We start from the raw sequence: 10,047 nt of genomic DNA, 5'->3' as shown, positions 1-10,047 counted from the left end.
GCAGGTAACCATGGTTGACAAATGAAGAACAACGATTCCAAGCACCACCCTCATTTTTAAGCTTCCATTCTGTTATTCAAACTCAATCAGCATGACAGAATGATCTCCAGCCTTGTCCTCATCAACACTCACACACCTGTGTTAAGGAGAGAATCACTGACATGATGTCAGCTGGTCCTTTTGTGGCAGGGTTAAAATGCAGTGGAAATGTTTTTGGGGATTCAGTTAATTTGCATGGCAAAGAGGGACTTTGCAATTAATTACAATTCATCTGATCACTCTTCATAACATTCTGGAGTACATGCAAATTGCCATCATACAAACGGAGGCAGCAGACTTTGTGAAAATTAATATTTCTGTTATTTTCAAAACTTTTGGCCACCACTGTATGGGGTAATGTAAGTAGGCCAGTGACATTTTTATTAATTTAATCCATTTTAAATTTAGGCTGTAACACAACAAAATGTGGAAAAAGTCAAGGGGTGTGAGTACTTTCTGAAGGCACTGTATCTCAGTTGGAGATGAGTAACCTGGATTTTTGGATCAAGGACATACGGGTCATTCCTGGAATCATTACTGCAGAGAAAATAAACTCGAGTGATTTTTGTCATGATCTTTTTTGAGGATGCAGTGGAATTTCCACGGTAAGAGGAGTGATCATAATTGTTTATGTTTTGATGGCTACAAATTGTACTAGAGACAACGTGCATAATACAAAATAGGACATTAGCGAATTTGTCATGATTACACATTTTGGGCATCCTTAATGCCACTTCATGTTTCAACTTTGACTTTTCTCCATTTTCCTCACTCCAAGATTCACCTTAAATCCGAAAGAGGGGACCGACAATCCAGCTTTAGTCATCTCGGAGAATCCTGGTTTGAGAACGAACAGATCTAAAATGATCCGTCATTTTCCAATGCATGGAAGATGGTCTGATTAACATTAGTTCATCAATCATATAATCAAGATAAGCCTGACTTCTTTAGGTGTCCCCGCACAATGCCCATCCTATGTCAATGACAGTGTTTTGTCTTGCCCTCCAGAGCCAGACCCGAGTCCGACCCTCCTTGCTAAAGTGCAAGGAGGGCCAGAGTTTTGGCTTCCATCTGTGTATGGAGAGGAGCTGCCGGGGCTATGTTGTCCGCCAGGTGGATCCGTGGAGTCCCGCAGAGCTCAGTGGGCTCAAGGACGGGGACCGTGTGCTGGAGGTCAATGAGGACTTCTCCCCAGGGTGTGAACCAGATGTCCCGTTATGAAAGTGGAATCGCTTCTTAAAGCTTTGGCACACAGATTTGAGAGCTGTATGTAATGTGGGTCTAATTCATCACGTGGAGCAGAACCAGACTTTAAGAGACCGGAGAGAACCTCTTCTGTTACAAGGTCTTCAACGGTGTCCTCTGCCTCGCTTTCGTTTGAAAATGAGCCACATTGTTCAAAATGTACAATATGTGGCTTCAATGTGAAAGACTAGCGTCCTGTCCAGGTGGTGTACATGCTCACCAAACTGCCCTGCGCTACATAAACAGGCTCATTCCCTATGGGCTGTTCTGGCTCGGCTGACCTACTTGGTCTAAACAGAGTCTTTGTTTCTTAGCTTCAGCATGTTCTGCTCTGATTGACATGTGGTGCAGAGGATCCAGGCATGTGGGCTGCAGCTGTTGCTGCTGGTTCTGAAGGGGGAGGAGTATAAGGAGGCGCTGGCCCAGGGACTGGACCTCCAGGCTCTGACCAGGGCTTACCGAGGGGAGACGTGTTCCCGACCCAGGCTGTGTCACATCACCAGAGACTCTGTCTTAGGTCTGGGGATCAGCATCATCCCCATTGAAGGTAGAAACAAGTTTTTCATTCCGTAATCTTTTTTGGCAGATCATTTGCTAGAGAGTCGGAAGGAGAGAGGGGGAGATGGTGAGGCCGATAAGCGTGGAGTCCAATTTGAGAAACGGCGGACTATAGATATAGGGTTAGTCGAGAGACGGTCGAGAGATGGTGATGTTTGCCACTCAATCAAACGCTGGCATCTCATCTTTTAAATATCAAAATCTTGTGCAGAGTTCATGTAAATGTTTAGGCCTGCATAGTACGATTATGAGGCTGAAAAGATTTGTCATGGGCCCCAGATGCACTGTTGGGAGCATCTTGACTTCAATTTTAGAAAACAGGGTTCCAAAAGGGTTCTTCGGCTATCCCCATAGGAGAACCCTTTTTGGTTCCAGGTAGAATCCTTTTGGGTTCCATGTAGAACCCTCTGTGTCAAGGGTTCTACCATGAACCAAAAGTGTTCTACCTGGAATCAAAAAGGATTCTTCAAAGCGTTGTTGGTAGTGTATATTGTGTTATAATTTCATATTTTTCTTATTTGATCATTTTTTCATACTTTTTAACTCTGCTTTGTTAAGTAAGCATTTCACGGTAAAGTCTGCATCTTTTGTATTCGGCGCATGTGACAAATAACATTTGATTTGATTACCTACGAGAGGATCTCAGTGAAGGCGTTTGATTGTGCCTGTTTGTATCTCTCCAGGTCAGAAGGGTCGATACATGTTGAGCACAGTAAGTGAGGGCCCTGCAGAGAGGGCAGGGGTGCGTAGTGGAGATAGACTGGTGTGGATCAACGGTGCCATGGTATCAACGCTCACCCATTCAGCTATCAGTAAAATGGTAAGCATACAGGCCCTCCTTCTCAGAAATGCTCTTGACAGATGTGTGTCTCTGTATATGTCTTAGTAAGTCTGTGTGTGTGCACGTCCAAGCATGTTCCTCACTTCCCCCTCACGTTTAGCGATTTGTACTGCTCAGGTGAAGAAATGTAGCGTCCATGTTACCGTCCTAGTCATCAACAGAGAAAGTGAAGCGAGCTACATCCGGCAGAAACTGCCCATCTTGCCTATCATGGCTGGCTCTCACAATCTGCCACACAGACCTCAAACGATGCATGTGGTCCAGGGGTCAGATGGATACGGCTTCCTATTACGACAAGGGAGGTTGTCATCGGGGGGTCGTAATGGTGAGAATGATGCACACATCAGGTGATGTTTTCTCTTTTGCTAGAAACTTCCATTTGTTGCATGCATGACCATGTTACACGCACCTACTATGACCACCGTATCATTTCTTATTGTCATATCTTAATGATCCTGACTAAGTCTGTGGAAAATGTGCTGCATAGACAGACATACTCGACACGCTACAAACCTTGTAATAGGACATTAGAAAGACTCATACGTGCTTAGAACAAATAATAAGCATTATACCTGCTGGCTGGGCTACATTTTGTTGCTGTCGATTCCAGCTCACCTACTCCGTGAGGTGGATGTGGGGAGTCCAGCAGAAGAGGCTGGTATGCAGGATGGAGACTTGCTGCTGGCGGTCAATGGGCAGTCTTCGGAGTCCATGGAGCGTGAGAATATTGTCAGGAAAGTGAGGAAGAGTGGCAAGTGGGTTAGCCTCACCACCATACCCATACATGAAGAGACTTCTACACGCAGGTGTGTGAGCGGACGGAGGCCATGTGCAGTTTGGAGAATAGGAGTTAAGCGAGTTCTAAAAATACCTTCCCGGTCAAAAAACACTGTCTATTCTTTTTCCTACTGCAGTTGGGTCTATCTCCCCTGCTATTCCATGAGGACAGTCTGCCAAAAGGAGAGGGGATGAGGAAGACACAGTCCCCTTGGCACTGAGATTCAGGATGGGCTGAGTAAAAATGAGCACGGTTCACTTCCCTGTCCAAGACTCTGTGTCCTCGAGAGAGAGAGAAGAATCAGGCTTTGGGTTTAATCTGGGTTGTGTTCAACATGAGCCAGGGACTTTCATAGGGCAGGGATTCTTTTGAACATCAACAACATAACACCATGGTCATCTAGCTCTCTCTCATCTATTTGTTGTCATCTCTACCATTATGTTTCCTGACATAAATAGGCCATTTGAAAAATTCCCAATCAAAGTTGTAGTAATGAGTAACAGCTTTCATCAATCAAAAGTTCTCGATATTGATCTGCTGTGTTTTCCACAAGCATTGTTATAATGACCGAGGGTAGGTGTTAAGATGTTTCCTATGAGAAATGAGTGGCACGGTTATGACTGCAGTTTTCTTTTGTCCTGCAGGTGGTGGTAAAGGGCTTAGGTCATAGGGCTGGACTGTGGGAAGGGGATGTCGTTGTGGAGGTGAATGGCCAGAATGTGGAGAATGAGTACCTTGAGGACGTTGTGACGCTGATAAAGAAGAGCACGACGACTTTGAAATTACCGGTTGCGGAGAGGTCAGAGTATGAGAGACTCAAACAGAGTGGGCTTCCAATCACTCCTGGGGTCATACTCCACAGGAGAGGAACACTCACATGTACTCACGCACACAGACACAGACACAGACACACACACAGACACACACACACACACACACAGAAAGATACAAATGTTAATACAGAACCTACAGATCAATAATATTTAATAATCGAATGCGTTGCAGGTTTTAGAGAAAACAAATTATGCTTTCTTGTGAAGGAATGCTGAGAAGTGACCAAAGTCATTATGAAGACAACATCTCACCTAACAGAGGAGGACCTGGCATTAGCACAGCATCAACAACAACATAGCTGCAATCATTAATTCATGTGCCAGTGATAACACTGCAAAACAACGCAGGATGAAATAAATGAAGCTGTTCCCTCTACTTCTGAATGCAACCTGAAAGAGAAGGGCTGAATTAGATGCCAATATTTTGGCCAGACCCATAGGGCTCTGGTCAAAAGTATTGCACTACAAAGGGGAAAGGGTGCCATTTTGGGGCATAGCCATGGTGAGTCTGCTTTCATCTGAAACATGTCAGAGGATTTAATCCCTTCTCTACACATCTCCCAATCTCACATCTTCTTTTTGAGGACTATTACCGACAGAGCTATGCTAAGGACCTGCTTCTTGCGAAATAGGATTTGCAGAGTAGATTGCACACCGTTTAAATTATTGATATCACTTGTGTGTGAGAAAGGGATAATGAAGTTTAGGTTTATTCTAAGGTGAAATCAAGATAAACTAAAAAAAGATGGGGAAAAACAATAGTGGGGCTCAGTTGAGAATCTATGATCATTATTGTATGTGATGATTCAAGGTGTACAAAGTGTAAAGATCTATTATTAAGTACTTGATAAGCCATACAATTGCATAAAACTAGCTCAATGTACAGTACACTACATGTGGACACCACTTCAAATGAGTGGATTTGTATATTTCAGCCACACCTGGTGCTGACAGGTGTATACAATCGAGCACACCGCCATGCAATCACCATAGACAAACATTGGCAGTAGAATGGCCCATACTGAAGAGTTCAGTGACTTTTAATGTGGCACTGTTATAGGATACCACCTTTCCAAGAAGTCAGTTCGTAACATTTCTGCCCAGCAATGTCACATCTAGTGAAAAGCCTTCCTAGAAGAGTGGAGGCTTTTATAGCAGCAAAGGGGGGGACCAACTCCATATTAATGCCCATGATTTTGGAATGAGATGTTTGACGAGCAGGTGTCCATATACTTTTGGTCATGTAGCGTATATAAGAAAATTAATTAAATTGATTAAGAGAAACATATTCATGAAAACATTTCACTTTGAACAACTACACCATCTAGTGACCGTTTAAAAGCCTGACTAACGATGGAAATGTGCCTTTTTTTGTAGCGTTCAGTGTTACATTGAACATACTGTACATATTGCACTGTATACAACTTCTGCTATTATACTGGCCCTTAGTCTGTGGAAAAGTTGCATAAAACTGCTATTCAATGCATAGAGCTGGCTATGCTCTTTAAGTGAGGTGTTGATGAACATAAATGAAGGTCAGCTGTAATGTAGTAAAGGCAAAATAATGACACATGGAAACAGAAATAATGTCAATGCTAGTTTTTATTTGACGCTACTTTGAAATACCTCTTTTCCAGAGGGAATGGAAAAAAACAACACAGAAACTAATTTAAGCCGATGTTGGAGAAACTGAAAAAAAAAAACAATCGGGCAAGCTCCTGGAAATACATATATCACTAACAATAACTCAACTAGTTACACTGAAATGTATTTAAAAACCGATTTAAAGCCAAACCTACAATAATCACACTTATGAACTAGTACTTATTAATCCAACCTGCTCTTAAGGACCCACAGGGTGTGCAAGCCTTTGTTCTAGCCCAGTTCTAGCATACACTTTTCAACTAATAAGATAATTAGTAGAATCAGGTGTGGTAGAACGCAGCTTGAACAAGAACTCACACCTTTTTTTTGTGTTTATTTTGTACCCCTTTTTTTCTCCCCAATTTCGTGGTATCCAATTGGTAGTTACAGTCTCGTCTCATCGCTGTAACTCCCGTACGGACTCGGGAGAGGCGAAGGTCGAGAGCCGTGATCCTCCGAAACACAACCCAACCAAGCAGCACTGATTCTTGACACAATGCTCACTTAACCCGGTAGCCAGCTGCACCAATTTGTCGGAGGAAACACCCTACACCTGGCAACCTTGTCAGCGTGCACTGCCCTCGGCCCACCACAGGAGTCACATTTTCGTAATGTTAATTATTATTAAACCTTCTGCTTCCTGACTCTGTGTATACATTACATAATACTGCCTCAGAAATTATGGAAGCAGTGGAAGATTACACCATCTTCCCTACGGTTGAGGAACAGGGTCATCTACTCCACCAACACCACGACCAGCTGGCTCTACTGGGTACGACCATGAAGGAGGTCCTCCACGTTCTTTACCGCCTTGACACCACCAGTGAGGGTCTCCTACCACGGGCCGTCACTGTGAGCTAGTCCCCCAGCCATCCCCCCCAGGTCAGCGATGCCCGACTGTCCCTTCTGGAAAAGTATGATGGCACTGAATCGCAATGCCGTGGTTTCCTCCTGGATGGAATGAGCTGATGCTCCGCACTCTATTCCACGGTGAACTGCGTGAGGAGGTCCAGACGGAGTTGGGATGACAATATATCCTTGGATGCTCTCATCGCGATGGCCATCTGTCTGGATAACCTTCTTCGGGAGTGCCGGTGTCCACCTAGCCACTCACCTCCCTCCTTTGGCTGTTCTGAAGCAGAGCCTGAACCCATGGAGTAAAGGGGCCACACATCTCGGCGGCACAATGGCCTAGCCGTAGACAGCTGTCCCTATTGCGGCCGGAAGGGGAACCAGCTTCAATGGTGTCCCAACTCGGGGTCCACTAGAGCAGAGGGACGGCCCTGTGACCTTCCGTCTCCCAGGGTAGGCGTAAGTATTCCATTATCATCGTTTTCCGACAAACTCTTTTTGGTTCCCATTTCGCTGGCAAGAGTTTTCTCTACAGTTCTAGTGGACTCCGGTGCCGCAGGGAACTTTTTCGACCAGGTCCTCGCCTCCTCCCTTAACCGAACTTCATACCTGCTCTCCTCTCCTTTTTCCTGTCCAAGCCCTGGATATGCGACTATTGGGATCCGGCACAATTACGCACACTATGTCAACTCATGTTTGGTATGTACTCAATCCAAATCTCCCCGGCACACCCCAGCAGGGAAACTACTTCCTGTGCCTCAGCAGCCTTGGTCACATCTGTTCATTGACTTTAATGTCTCTTCCCCCCCTTCTGATGGTTTTACCACTATTCTGGTTGTTGACTGATTCTCTAAAGCCTGGGGGTTTCTCTCGCTCTGTTCTACCTACCGCTCTCCAGGTCATTGAGGCACTATTCCAGCAAGTCTTCCGGCCCTATGGCTTTCCTAAGGACATTGTTTCTGACCGTGGAACCCAATTCACGTTGCGGGTCTGGAAAGCCTTTATAGAGAAGCTGGGGGGGGGGGGGGGGGGGGGGGGGGCACGGTCAGCCTCACATCTGGGTGCCGGCCTCAGTCTAACAGGCAGGTGGAGAGGACCAACCAGGAGCTGGGGAGGTTCCTAAGGAGACCGCCCTCTGAAGGATCAGCGGACCGCCACCGCAGTGAGGCTCCCGTGTTCCATTCTGGTGATCACGTCTGGCTCTCCACCAGGAACCTCCCGCTCTTCCTGCCCTGCCAGAAGCTGAGCCCTCGGTTTGTGGGAACCTTGAGGGTCAATGAAGTAACCTATCCTTTAGAGCTCCCCACCAACTACCGGATCTCACCCTCCTTTCATGTTTCCCTCAGCAGGCTGGTGGTTCCTGATCCCAACATCATCCGGGTTTTCATCTCCGCCATCCGTTTGGTTTCTCAATCATTGTCATGTGTTTAATCAAAAAAAAAAAAACTGAACTAAAATAATACAAAGTTCAAATTCAACCAAGGCTAGAGCACCAGCCTCAGCCATATGAACACATTGCTATAACGTGTTAGCTCTTATTTTTAATCCCCGTCCCCGCAGGAGGCCTTTTGGTAGGCCATCATTGTAAATAAGAATTTGTTCTTAACTGACTACTTAGATAAAAATGTACACACTGTGGAGCTAAAGGAGTGAGTGCATAGAACTCCCAGAGAGCCTGCCTATAGGCCAATGCATCAGTAGGCCTATAACTTCCATGTCAACTAAGTAAAATGCATAGGGCTAAAGCTGACAAATAAAAACAGTCAAATATCCTGATGCAAATTCAGGTTCTTTCAATCCCATTCATCTCTCTACTCTGCCTCCCTTTTCTATTCATCTTGACTTGAGCTATTGCTATAATGAAACATTGTATCAAATTGTCAACTAGATCCAGCCTGAATCTGTCTCTAGCAAACTTACAACACTGGATCAACAAGCCTATTTCAGGCACTGCGCGTTTCCCACACCAGCGAGCACAGGATAGACAGCTGTTTTAAATGTTTCCACTGGATATATGGAATCATCAGATCATGATATTTAGCTCTTTCACACCAAGGCTTGGTGATTATCAAGGCTGGGAGTGTTGGAAATATTTTTTAAATACTGAGGAACTGTCATTTTTCAATGGCTGTTTAAAAAAAACAGACTTGACTTTCAGTGAGGTGAAGAAACATTACTGAAGCTCAGTTTATGGCGAGTTAAGACAATCAGACATTGGTATTTGGGCACTTTCTGATGTTTGCATACAGCAGGCCAGGAAGGCCTACTTCTATGTATGCTCAGGCACAGGAGCTCTCTCAAAGTTATCAGGGCAGAGGAACCAGACACATGCTCATATGGAGCTTCCAAACAAAAGACAATTAACAAATCAGAACAAAAACTCAATGGTTATGAAATACACCAAAACTTGTTTCTCGCAAGTGTAGCAGGTTGTGAACTCCGCAAACAACTTTTCACTGAGAATGAAAACTGTAAATGGCTAATTAATACATGCATTAATAGAAATTAATGTAACCAAATGATGGGTGATTAACGGTACATTTACTAGGCCTACTGGTATACATACTATATGTAATGTGAAATTGATAACATTTTACGATCAAATTGCAAAAAATTGGCGGGAGACTCCTGAGCCATTCCATATCTTCGCCACACACCCCTCCCCGTCTTTTTGTTGCAACATTTCAAATTATACTCAAGACACACTACCTTCACACATATTTTAGACGCTTTTCACTGACAGCTGCAACCCAATCAGCCCGACATATTGCAATGCACACTATTTTTTTTTTTTAAAAGCTACTGATCCTCTGTGACTAAGTCATGCTTTCTGGTGAAGTACTTTGAATATTTTTATTTAGACAGGAGTAATTATATAATTTTGGCAAAACATCAATTTACTTTAAGGGAAGACCGCATCCTTATCAGTGCACTCGCTAACTTTCCTTTCCAATTCGCAAGAGGCTGAAACCAGAGATCTGTAATGACAAGATGCTTATGTCTCCATCCTAACAATAGCTGTAGTTGTCCCAAAGGTGGGAAGGCAGGCGACAAGTTTAGGTCTGTATATTATGCCCATACAAACGCATTGGGCGTATTCTGGACAGATTTTGGCGAGACTGAGCTCTCTCGCTTCGCCTCTTCCTCGTTGCTAAAACTCTCTTACCGTAGGAAGCATCGGATGAGCGAAACAGCGCCCTTCTTCTTCTTAAGAGGTTTAACGGTGGTTGGCTTTCAATTCGTTGCATTACCGCCAC

General features: G+C 44.5%; 1 pseudogene; it reads left to right on the top strand.

Moving 5' to 3' along the window:
- The first annotated feature begins 609 nt into the window (after window positions 1-609).
- LOC139382219 (Na(+)/H(+) exchange regulatory cofactor NHE-RF3-like) lies at window positions 610-4,499 on the top strand (annotated as a pseudogene).
- The last annotated feature ends 5,548 nt before the right edge of the window (window positions 4,500-10,047 follow it).

This window comes from Oncorhynchus clarkii, chromosome 24, assembly GCF_045791955.1.
Source record: "Oncorhynchus clarkii lewisi isolate Uvic-CL-2024 chromosome 24, UVic_Ocla_1.0, whole genome shotgun sequence".
Classification (NCBI taxonomy): domain Eukaryota; kingdom Metazoa; phylum Chordata; class Actinopteri; order Salmoniformes; family Salmonidae; genus Oncorhynchus; species Oncorhynchus clarkii.
This window is presented reverse-complemented; position numbering and strand designations above follow the sequence as displayed.